Source organism: Desmodus rotundus, chromosome 11 (genome assembly GCF_022682495.2).
Source record: "Desmodus rotundus isolate HL8 chromosome 11, HLdesRot8A.1, whole genome shotgun sequence".
In the NCBI taxonomy this organism is placed as follows: domain Eukaryota; kingdom Metazoa; phylum Chordata; class Mammalia; order Chiroptera; family Phyllostomidae; genus Desmodus; species Desmodus rotundus.
Window position 1 is genome coordinate 17,132,794 of NC_071397.1, and position 13,191 is coordinate 17,145,984.

At 43.2% G+C, this 13,191-nt stretch overlaps 1 non-coding gene across 1 annotated transcript; it reads right to left on the bottom strand.

The window, feature by feature from the left end:
• Positions 1–1,447: 1,447 nt before the first annotated feature.
• On the bottom strand, positions 1,448–1,574 carry LOC112302513 (small nucleolar RNA SNORA25). Its single transcript, XR_002974569.2, has one exon. It is a non-coding gene; the product is annotated as a small nucleolar RNA SNORA25 (small nucleolar RNA).
• Between the last annotated feature and the right edge of the window lie 11,617 nt (positions 1,575–13,191).

A 13,191-nucleotide genomic window follows, 5' to 3' on the forward strand; every position in this document is an offset into this window, starting at 1 on the left:
CCATTTTCTTTAACTGAAGAAAGGAAGAAGCATCTCTTGGGTTCATTGGAAGACCCTCCAAATTTGATCAAAATTCTTCTGTGATGATGGGCCTTTCATCCACGTTTCTATTCCCATGACTGTAGATTCTTCTCTGCCTCTCTCCTCTAGCAATCAAAAGTTTAACTCATAAAAGAATTTATTGAATTATTCTCTCAGGCATCATCCCTTTCTTGCTACCTCTCTGCTCATAATTAGTTTATTTCATACCTGCTTATATGTTTTAGGAGGAGTCTCTGGCATATTCATGGCCTTGGGGTAACTTTAGTTTCCCCCAATAATCTCTATCGGTCTCCTTCTCTAAATGTGCATCACCAAATATACAATCTAAATTAAAACATGGTATTTTTATACAGACACAGATTCAAGACAAGTCTCCTACCCAACTCCGTCTAGCTAGACTGAAGCCCTTAAGCCCATTGGATAGAGAATTTTTTAATACTTCACCAGATATACCTTTCCATATAGTCAGTAAAGCTAACACCCTGAAAACAGGGGCCATGTTTTCATGTATCACTCATGCTACAAAAGCAATATATGCAATAGACCCTTAAAAGTATATTAAAATGAGTGGTGGAATCATTCACCTTCTTCAGGGGTCTCTTATCCATTCCAAGACATACCTCAATGCATAGGAGACCACACCAGCTCTCTTGAAAGAAGGAACAAGTAAATCACCTTGAATTAAAAATGCCTAATGTAATACAAGAGGATTTTCTGGATAGCTGGGGAAGACTAAATGGTCTTTTGTGTAAGAAAGAAGCAAACATCGATGTTTTACATCCCATGGCCACAGCGTTTTCCCTCATCGAGGTAAAAGTAACTAACTTAGGATGTCAAACCAGTAACCAGCTTTCAGCAAGTTTGAAGTGAACCAGCGGATTCAGATCATTATTTCATCTGTAGTGTAAATCGCCTGCTAATACTGAGGACACAATAACGAATATAGAATGAACACACCACTGACCGTGTTGGAAGCCCTTCACTAACTGCCCCTGTATTGGCCATGACCCGAGCTGTTACCAGCATTAAGAGTTGCCATAAAGCAAGAGGAGCCACCGTGCAACACAGTGACAGCCAGGACACTCTACACACAATTCAAGGGCCCACAGAGAGAGACAGCTGAGACTCTGTAGTTCCAAAAATGAGTTACACACAGCCTCACATGAGGTAAAGCATTATAGCTGGTCAATCATCCATGTTAGCAAGATTTTTTTTTAATGCCCAACTACATGTCTGTTGAGGCCACCCCAGGTGATAGACTGTGCTATTATAGTCTCTGCCTTAATTAGTTCAAACTCTCATTACGGAAAGAAAGCAAACACACACAGATTAACCAAGAACACAATGACATGCGATTGTTAGAGATGCATATAGTTCAATGTACACATGTAGTTTTATTTATTTATCTCCTATCTCCTCAGGACAACACAGCACTACTGAGTGACTATTATATTCCATGGAGAACTTTCATCTTAGGTCACAGCATTAAGAGCTCCCGGTTTTGTTCCCATAAGCTTTCTTTGAAATGATCTATAAATTAATATCTTTTCTAATGTGTACATACCTTTTCAAAATAATTTTTGCTCAATCCAGTTGTCATGTCAGCCAGTCCTATATAACAGGAATAGAGAGGATCGTGTGATCTTAAAGTATGAGGTCACTAGCAGCCTATGAGGATTAGCTAGACAAAGGACACCTGCAAGACTCCAGACGTCGAGGACAGCTATTGTAAAATCTCACTGATTACCAATGGCTACTACAAAACCACATACAGCTTGTATTATATTTATATTGAACAGTGTTGATCTAGGCAATGAAAATAAGTAAGGGTTAATAAAATGTTCCTAGTAGGTTAAATGCCAACAAGGTAGCAGAAAGAAAACCTAGTGATTAAACACATTTAGTTTTAAATATCTAACCTTCAGAAGTTTTTAGGGGGGGGTTGGGGGGAGGGCTGGGTGAAAAAGTTGATGGGATTAAGAAGTACTAATTGGTAGTTACAAAATAGTCAAGGGGATGTATAGTACAACATATATAATATAGTCAATAATATTGTAATAACAAGGTATGGCGCCAGGTGGGTGCTGGGAACATCAAGGGGATCAGTCTGTAAAGTATATGCTTGTCTACCACTATGCTGTACACCTGAAACTAATACAAAATAATATCGAAGGTAAACTACAATTGAAAACTAATTTTTAAGAAGAATTTGTATGTTCACTCAACACACAGGTGAATGCAAGGAGAATCACATCAAGACATGCTGCCATGACCTAGTACTATCTATGTAGAAATGGAAACTAATGCCTAGAAGTGAAGTGCCCCCATAGCCAAAGGCGAAAATAGTGGCACTGTCACAGAGGTCAGGTGGCAGGCTGTGATGACCCACCCTAGGCAACGGCAGAATTTGGGCAGAATTATTGCCTGTAATAACTTAAGAGGCAGATACTGTACGCAGAAGTACAAAAGTTCTAGAGGAACTGACTAGAAAACAGAATGTTAGTTCTGCATGTTGGGTGCTGTTGTCTGCATCTGGCAAGGTGATACGAGAAAGAGATGAGTTCAGGAAAGAATAGGCAGGTTAGCAAACAAAACCAAGAGAATGAAGGGAGTCCAGAAATTCAGAGCCCTCAAGATTAAAACAACAACAACAACAGTAATTTCTATCCCCCAAAAGCAAAAGACAAGATTGAAAAAGACTTTGAGGGAGAAATGTCCAGTAAACCCTTTCAACCGAATAAATTCCCTATGGGCAAGAATCAACATGAAGCATCTGATACATCCTTCTGATTGAATAAAAGAACTCAGAATAAAGAATTTAGGGTATAGTTCTGGTAAACCACCACTAAATCGAGCCAGAGAGAGAGTTAGAGGAATGCAAGGCAAAGAAATAGAGATATTCTGGGATTATTCTGGGAATGCCACAAAAGAACCAATTTAGATAAGAAGTTTACTAAATTTTTGCAAGAGCTCTTGAAATTAGTCATGAACCAACCCTCAGTCCCCTAACTACCTAGGAGCAGGAACTAAGGCACCAAGGAAGGCATATTGCCGACACTGTTACATTTGGGACAAAGAGATTATTGGGGCAAAATTACCTCCCAGGGGTTGGAGCCAGAGATCCCCAAAAGTCCCCGGGAGTTGGGCCCCTCTCGGATCTGATTCACGAACTTTCCACATGCCCTGGCTACAGAATGCCCACAGTGTCAGCCAAGCAGGATTTCAAGGTTGCCACAGGTCAAAACTATTGTGCCTCTCCCATTCTTTCTTTTTCCAAATGCAAGTATTTAGTGCTATTTTCCTGCTTTACTCTACCCTTTCAGACCTTATGTGATGAACTACAGTATACCATTTAGAAATTCTAGACTTTGAGCTACATACACTAGAGGATAGAACTTTTGGCTGCTCTCCCTCAGGGAGAGGGTGAAGATATTATGTATGCAAGGAGAGTGACCCAAGTACCTGGTGAACAGAAGGGTGGACTATGGTAGACATGGTGATCCCCAGAATGCTGTTTTTCTCTACTTCCAGGAACCTGGAGAATTACACGTCTTTGCCTCTTTGCTGGATGAGTTGCTTTGGCCAAAGAAAAGTGAAGTATTTCACTCCTAGGCAGAAAAATCTAAAATCCATTTGTCATTCTCCATGACTGCTCCTCCCCTGCCTGGGGAATTATGGTGACATGAGGGGAAATGATGACATAGTAAAGGGTATGGGTCTCTGAGTGAGAACCATGAGCAGAGCCTCCCTGCTGCCCTAACTGGACGTGTACACATGGTCGGGAAACAAGCCTTGGTTCTTGTAAACCACTGCAATTTGGAGCCTGTTACTGCAGCAGATCCTAGTCTAAACTGACTGGTAGAGACCTTACATGATTTCACAAGCTTCTCTGTTTACTTTTACTTTTTATCAGAGCTGTGACTTTAAATAGCCAATTAAACAGTGTGGTCCTATAGTTGGCTTGAAGGATATTCTAAAGAATTAAATGCAAAAAATAAACAGACTATTATTCACTATCTTATTCAGTAAACCAAAGCTATTTGTATACTTTATTTTAACTCCAGCATTATCTCCAAACAATATTAAAACACTTCCAATTTCCCTGAACATGTATTTGTGTTAAGGCCAGACCCTTCTGAATAAGGGTTAAGAACATCACGTCAGAATGGCCTCAAAGTGTTATGGTTTTTATTCCCAACCTTCAAGCCCCTTGCAGCTCTTTTCCCCCTCAAGCACAAATATTCTTTCTCTGCTTAGGCTAGTCAGACCTATTAAATACATAATTTACCTGTCTTTTGAGTCCCTAGATCATTTAGAAAGTCCACATCCCCTTCCCTTTCAAAGCCCCACCTCTCCGCCCCCAACGAAGAATTTTTTCCTAATGTGGAAACACAACAGCATCTGTCACCATAAAGCTACAGACCCCCCCAAACTTCACGGCGTCTTTACCCCTCAGCCCCTTTAATGAAAAACGTTATTTCCAGGTTCAGAATCCTTTGCACCTATTCATTTAGTTTTACCTATTTCAGTCAAATATTCAAACCCATTTTGCACTTGCTATAATCTCCACAGAATCACACTTTGTAGCAATTAGGTCTTTTTTATAAAGGTCAACGTGTTTTCACGATGAAAAGATTTTCAAGCCCTGACTGGTGTGGCTCATCCTGCAAACCAAAAGGTCACTGGTTCTATTCTGGTCAGGACACCTGCCTGAGTTGTGGGCCAGGTCCCCCAGTGGGGACGTGCAAGAGGCAACTGATTGATGTTTCTCTCACACATCAATGTTTCTCTCCCTCTCTCTCTCTCCCTTCCCCTCTCTAAAAATAAGTAAATAAAATCTTTTTTAAAAATATATTTCCAAGAAAAAATATTACTTTTGGTTTAAAAATTAAAAAGAGATCATTATAATGATTATTTGTCAGATGAAAATACTGTATACCAGGGTCTTCCTGTGCTGATGTTTGTAGGATCAGGAGTTACTCAGGGCTTAGGTCACCACAGGATGAAAGACACAAAAGTCCTTTCCTTTCTCCATCCCGAACTGCCACCCAGTCTCTCTGCACGAGTGTGCACACATGCGTGGGTCTCAGAGAGTATAATTTCTGATGAAAAACATTGATAACCTAGGAAAAGAGTCACAGGGGAGAAAGATGAAGGAAGGGCACAGAAGCAAAAGCTGAGAGAGAGTACAAGTAAGGGGTGCGGGAAAAGACTTAAGAAAGGAGTTTCCCCAGAGTACTGTGTGAGAGTCCTGGGTGGAACAGGGTTGAGGTCACTGGAGAAAGTTCCAGATCAAAGGGAGGAACCCCTCAATTCTGAATCTATTCTATGGGCCCTTGGAGGCTTTTGCAACAGAGTTTTATCTTTGTTAACCAAGACACTATTTATTAAACTCCCTTGCTGTACCAATCACTATGTAGGTACTTAACATGGATAAGAAGAAAAATAAAAATACTATGAAAAAAAGAGAAGGAAAATGACCACGATAATTTCCTCTGTCCACTAGTGCCATGAACTTTATGTCACTTCTGATTTGGAGAGAATTTACCATGGTTCATTTTGGAAGCACGCAGAGCCTATTTCAGCATACAAACAGAGAGCGAAATTGCTACATATACAAATAACAGGAACTTGAGTCTTCCCTGGAAAGAAGAGAAATGGAGAGAGATGCCAGTAAGAGACGAAGCTGAGTTGGCAAGGAAACTTTTAAGAGTCACGAGCTTAGCATTCAAACTGTTCCCACATCTACACTGTGCTTTAATTTGCTTCCAATATTTCCAGGTCTAAGGGGAAATTCTTTACATACAAAACAGTCATAACGTCTACACAGCAGCAAAGTGACGTAGAGAGATGGTAGCAGCCTCAGGAGGGGAGGCAGCAAGAATGAGTCAAGCAAGAATTGGAAATGAGAAGGCAAGCTCCGTCCCCGACCCTGGCCATGCAGGGGCGCCTTCCCGCTCAGTGTGATCCTGGGACCAGCAGCATCTAGCTTGCTAGCACCTGGGAGCTTGCTCAAGTTGTAGGATCTCAGGCCGGCCCTAAACCTGTTGAATCAGACTGCATATTCACAAGATCCTTAAGTGACCCTATCACACAAAAGTCTGGGATGCACTGCTTTAGGGAACATAAAAGAAAGGGCCAGATTTCCTATAAAATTACAGTGGGGCTCACTAGATGCATTACATTTTGTGAAACTGAGGAGTTGAGAGTCAAGTATCCCTAAAAGTGATTGGGATGAGCAGACGGGAGCCTGAAGTCTTACAGCTGCACTCCCTCATAGCTGAGAACCATACCTCTTCCACTCTGGAGGGTTCCTTGACAAGAGCAGGGGCGAGGGGAACAATAGGAAAGTGAGGTTGTTTCCACGTGGAAATCGAGCAGCAGCTGGTCTGGGTTGGCCTGACCGAGCTACCCACAGGCTAGCAGCAGGCAACTCAAGGGTTCGTGTAGGCTTTCACTTACTCAGCAGCCAAGCTGATTTCCTGCATCAGGTGGATGGAATTAGTCAACGAGTTACGGAGCGCGGATGCCTGGGGAAAGCCCATGTGAGCGTCTGTCAAACCCGGTCGAATTTCCCTGGCTTCCTCCTACCAAAAACTCTCTTGAGTTTGTTTCCACCAGGTCATCCAGGAACTAGTGATCAGCAACAATTGCTCCTGGGCCGTCACCACAGAGCAAAGGTCTAGGGGTGGTGAGCTGGGGTGGCCAGTCTAGCCCCAGATAGGTGACCTCGCACTCCATTTTTTGCCTCTAGATCAAATAACCAATTTCTTAGACACTGGCCCAAATCTAACGCATAGCCCCAGCCTCAATTATTAAAGAAAATCAGCATCCCAAACCTTTCACGTGAACTCATTTTTCAGCTTCTGCTCCACAAAATGTGTTGTGTTTCTGAGCTCTCGCCATCTCGGAGCCAGTTCCTTTTTCCTAGAATGACCGTTTCAGTTCTCGCTCCTCAATTAGGTGCCACCCAAAGACCTGGCCTCTTCCTTAAAACCCATCTCCTCTGACCTGCAATGCACCCGTGTCTTCCCCTCTTCTGAACTCCCCACTAACTCTCACCGCATTTTGTTTAGCAGTTACTTTTCTTCTGTCCACTTGAATGACTATGTGTGTGCTTTTGCTTTTTTCGCTTTCAAGGGTGTATTCCGAATCTGCTCTTAGACAACTGTGACTTCTCTTTGTTTGGTTTTTATGTTCCCCCAACTCCCACACCCGCAGCAAATTATTCTACCCATAGCTAGTGCTCAGGGAATATTCACTTAATTTGGCTTAATTTGATATTGATCCTAGTTAATTTCTTCTTCTGCCTGGTTTTTTTTGCTAATAAGGGGATCAGAGTATGGCACCACAAAATATGTCATTTGGGCATAAGGGTGATTTTAAGCTGAAGGCAATGAGAAACAGCAGACTCAGGAAAGGCTGCCCTCCCCCTGTCTAAAAGCAGGGCATGAATTTCCCTTTGTAAAGGTCCCCCTCTCTTCTATTAGAAAGAGGGTGGTGACTCTTAATCACAGGAGAGGGAGACAACTCATCATTGGAGTGGGCACCAGCTTGAGTCTGCATAACAAACCTTGTTAAATAACCCTTAGCTTTTGTTAGTTTCCCCCATATATTTCCTTTCCTGCGATTTACCTCTGCTGGACCTCCAAAGCCCTCTCCTTCCCCAGTCTCGTTAACTCTCAGTGCATGTGGGGGCGCGCAGGGCGGGGAGGACCAGAAGGAGAGCACTGAGACAGCCACTCGTCTGAGAAATGTGTCACTTTCACTCCTGCAGGGAACTGACTCAGAGCGATAAATCTCGGGTTCTCCTTATTTTCACAGAAACACTGTAGAATAACAGGATGAAATGGATTTCCTGTGAGGGACAGTTCTTCGCAGAGGCAAGGAATTGAGGATGTATGGAGAAGGGTGGAGGAGAAGAAAATAAAGAGAAAGAAGAGAAGGGATATGGGAAGGAAAAGGGGAACCTGGGGCAGCAAAGAGAGGTGTGCCCCACTTATCAGGGCTCATTACACACTCTCTCCACTGCAACTCACCAGGGGGAGATCACAGGAAGGTGGTCGGGAAGAGACATCAAGGGGTAAAAGGACCCTGAGAGGTTCATGGCTAGGCGTGCAGAGCCCAGCACTTAGACAAAGCTTCCTATGGAGTGCACACATTTATGTCCATGACGCAGGTTTTGTGCTGAGCAAGTCACCCAGGAGAATGTCCCTACGATCTCTTTTATCCCATGACACCTCTCACATCCGACAGGTCCAGAGCACCTCCTCACCTAGCACCCAACTTACCCATTAAGTAGGGTAGACTTCTCTTCCCCTTTGCTTCATCATAGATTCCAGGAGCTGCACAGGTCTTTAGAGATCAATTGGTTCAGCCCTCCCAGCTGATGATGAAGGTTGGATGGCTTTCCTACAGGCAGCCCCCGGGGGAGGAGCCCAGCCTGGACCCAGGCCTTTTGACTCTCTCTAGTCTCCATCTGCACACAAAGAGGTCCCTCTCTCCAAGTCTTCCAAGGCCATTTTTTTTATTTAAACATGTGCTGCCAAGGGAGGAAAATTATTGTATTAATAGCCTTACATTGTAGATCGAGCCATATGACTCACAAAGCATTTTCATAAACATTATTTTTAATTATATTCTATTGATTATTAATTATTGGCTATTACAGTTGTCCTGATTTTTCTCCCTTTGCCCTCCTCCACCCAGCACCACCCACTCCCTCAGGCAATCTCCACACCATTTTTCATGTCCATGGGCCATGCGTGTAAGTTCTTTGGCTACTCCATTTCCTGTACTGTACTTTATATTCTGACAGCTATTCTGTAACTGCCTATTTGTACTCCTTAATCCCCTCACCTCTTGACTGATTTTCCCACACTCCCTCCCATCTGGCACCCATCAAAACCCTCTCTGTATCCATGATTCTGTCTCTGCTTTTCTTGTTTGTTTAGTTGGTTTTTCAGATTCAATTGCTGATGGATTTATATTTTTTGCCATTTTATAGTTCATAGTTTTGACCTTCTTTTTCTTAAATAAGTCCCTTTTACATTTCATATAATAATGGTTTGGTGATGATGAACTCCTTTAGTTTTTCTTGTCTGGGAAGCTCTTTACCTGCCCTTTGATTCTAAATGATAGCTTTGCTGGGTAGAGCAATCTTGGCTGTAGGTCCCTGCTTTTCATGACTTTGAATATTTCTTGCCAGTCGCTTCTAGCCTGCAGTCTCTTTTGAAAAATCAGTTGACAGTCTTATAGGAACTCCTCTGTAGATAACTAACTTCTTCTCCATTATCTTTAATCTTTGGCATTTTATTTATGATGTGTCTGGGAGTGGGTCCCTTTGCATCCATCTTGTTTGGGACTCTCTGTGCTTCCTGGACTTGCATGTCCATTTCCTTCACCAAATTAGAGAAGTTTTCTTTCATTGTTTTTTTTCAAATGGATTTCTGATTTCTTGCTCCCTCTCTTCTCCTTCTGGCACCCCTATGATGAGAATGTTGAACCTCTTGAGGTTGTCGCAGAGGCTACTTACAACTATCCTTATTTTTGTGGATTCTTTTTTCTTCTTATTGTCCTGATTGGTTGTTTTTTGCTTCCCTATACTCCATATCATTGATTTGAATCTCAGCTTCATCGACCTTAGTGTATATTGTTCTTTGTTTCAATTATTGTATCCTTAGTTTCTGCCTGGGTCTTTTTTATGTTGTTGAGGTCCTCACTAACTTCCTGGAGCGTCCTTATAACCAGGGTTTTAAAACTGCATCTAATAGATGGCTTATCTCCATTTCCTTTAGCTTTTCTCTGGAGTTTTAATCTGTCCTTTCATTTGACCCATATTTCTTTGTCTTCTTGTTTTGGCACCCTGTGTTTGTTTCTATGTATTAGGTAGAGCTGCTTTGACTCTGTATCTTGGTAGTGTGGCCTAATGTAGTAGGTGTCCTGTAGGGTCCAGTGGCACAGCCTCCCCTTTCAACCAAGCTGGGTGTTAGAGGTGCACCATTTGTGTGGGCTGAGTACACCCTCCTGTTGTAGTTGAGCCTTGGTGGCTATTGGCAGATCAATGAGAGGGATTTAACTAAGCCAGTAGGGTGCAAGAATTGGCTGTGACCACCGACCACCAATCTCCACCCTCTGTTGAGGATCAGCTGCGCAGGGACAGGGTGGTGGTGCTCCAACGTGGCCTGAAGCTGTCCACTGGGCACATCAGCCCTGGGGTCTCCCAGGAGGTGCAGGCCAAGGTCAGCCCCCATGTGTTTTGCCCAGGGTCACCTTGCATGAGCTATAAAGCAATCTGAGATGGCTGCTACTTGTGCTGGGCTTGGAGATTCCCAAGCAAAGCCAAACTCTGAATCCAGGCTGGCTGCTTCTTGTGCAGGGCCTTGGGCTCACTGGGGCCAGCTGTTGCTCATTTGATAGGATTTAGGAAGTTTTGAACCATGAGTTAAGACCAGCCATTCATCTGGGAAAGCAGCCTGGGTGGGCTGATAAATTGGATGAGGCAATCTCTAGGGATCTCCAAGGCAGGTCAAACAGTGTTAGCCAGGTTGATGGAGTTTCAGATATGGCATGTTTGCCAGCTGTGTGGGGAGAGGGTTTAGAAAAGGGACAATGGTGAGTGCCTTGATGCCAGACACTTCCAGTTTCTCCATGTGTACCACTGGTGACTTTCAAGCTGCTACCCCAGTGCTGGAGCTCAGAGGGAGTGGGTCTGAGTAGGTGAGTCTGTGTGTGGGTTAAGAGGAACTGGGTGGGGCTCCAGAAGTTTCTTCCACTGACAACCCTCAAAGGTTTTTGCAGCCAGAAGTTGTGGGGACTTATCTTCCTGACACTAGAACCCTGGGCTGGGGAGCCTGGCACGGGGCTGTGACTCCTCGCCTTCGAGATAGCCCTCCCGAATTTTCATTCACCACACATGGGTGAGGGAGCAGGCTCTTCTGTGTCTGCATCCCTCCCACCAGTCTGGGTGGATGTGGTTTCTTTAATTCTGTAGTTGTCAGACTTCCATTCAAGGAAGTCTGATTTCTGACAGTTCTGAGTGATGGCTGTTCTATATTTTAGCTGTAATTTTGATGTGGTTGTACAAAGAGGCGAGTCATGTCTGCCTCTGCCGCCATCTTGACTGGAAGTGCATAGACATTACTGTTTATGGTTCTCACGACAGTCCCATGAGAAAAAGATGATCAATCTCCCCATTCCACAGATGAAGAAATTGAAACTTAGAGACTGCATGGAAACTCTACAGAGCGACACAGCTAGTAAACAGCAGAGCTGAAATTCAAACCCACGGCGTTGGACCCCAAGCCCAGAGAAGGAGAAGTAACTTTCCCCAGAGGCAGGCTGGAGAATTTGGAAATGAAGATGCCCCGGGCGAGGTGGCCAGGTGGCAGCTGTCAGAGGGTCGGACTTACCGAGTGAGCAACACGTTCTAAGTGGTGTGTGCACTGGGGCCGGGACACCGGACTGACTCTGCCCGTGTTCTGAAGACCATGGAAAATGAAACCAGTCTTTTTTTCATTCTGAAGACTTTTTAGCCTTTTCACATTATTTATACACATGTATCTATGTATTAACAAGGTAAATGGAGACAAGATCCAGCCAGATGGTTTTTGATGTCAGCTCATAAAATGTCTTACTCTGCCAATTTCTCACCTCCAGCTCTCAGAGATTACAGTGGTGGAAAGTTGTCTGTTCTGCCCGTGCTATGTTTACCACAGGAAGAATTTTTAAACCACTCCCGTAACTCTGCAGGTACTAGTGAAGGTACTGTGTGAGAAGGATGTGGTGTGAGATCTTAAATATAAAGTTAAAATTTAACCAGACTAAATCTGGCAATTTTAAAAAGAGTTGGCGATAGAGATGATATCAAGTGTTAGCAAGGATGTAGGACAGAGGGCAGAGGGCACCTTTTACATATACATGTGGGAATATAATTTGGTAATTTGGTGAAATACATCTGAAACATGAATAACGTTCATACTTTTGGTCTAGCAGTTACACTTCTAGGAAATTACCCCAAGAAAATAGGCAAATGCCAATTATATACCCATACACACAAATGTTTCTGGGAAAATAAACCAAGGTATGTTTTCTGGTTACCGTCCTATAGGTGTTTCTATTTACTTCTTATGGTTGTTTTCTAGTGTTTCTCTAATGAAAAGATACTGTTGTATAATAGGAAAAACTTACATTTGAATTGTTTTTAATTTTAAAAACTTAAACAGTTTTCAGGGGGGTGGTGTCCTGGTAACTATGATGCCCACCACAGCACACATTTTGTGGGAAGGCAAGAAATAGCAAATACCAGTTATTGCCAAGTAAGCTTCTTGGCCTTTATCGCTGAGATTCTGCAGAGAGCATTACACACTGCGGAAGGTCTTTGATTTCATCTCTGCACACTGACAACCACAGACCTTATCGCCCCAGGATTACTCATAGATGTAGGTCTGACCAGCTCGGCTCCCCAAACAATCTCAGCACTTCGAAGTACTAAAAGGGAACAGCAGAGTATGGTGGTTAGAACAGGGCAGTTAAGAATAAAGATAGCCCCGAGTTTGAATCTGGAGTCCACCCTGACTAGCTATGAGACCCCAGGCAAATGATCTAACCTGAGCCTACTTCCTCTTCTATAAAATTGGGAAGATAAAATCCCCCTCATAAAACTACAGGAAAGATTCAATGACATCATTTATATGATGCTTAGGACTTAAATGCTAGCAAGTAGCAGGACCACACCTGCTCAACTGTCCAATCACCAGGTGCATGAAATTGTTTCAGGAAGTCAGTTTGCTTGGGAGCTCGGGACCTTTATATGACATCCCTATGTTCACTCTGATCTGTCTGGTTTCTTATTGTCCATTAGAGTGAAATGCGACATGTGAATGCTTGCATTTCTTCTGCAGAATGGATTGTCAGAATTCTGACTTGGAGTTCAGAGTTTCAGAAACATTCTGAGTCCCTAAAGCCCTACACAGGACTGTTCATTAATCTCAGTCTCAAATGCCTGACCTGTAACTTGCTGATAAAATGGCCATATTGTGTAGTGTGACCCTTAAACACTTTTAAAACGGGTTTTAGGATTTACCAAAAATATTCATACAGTAGACACATTAGGGTGGGAAGATAGTGTCGGTCTCTATTTCCTAAACA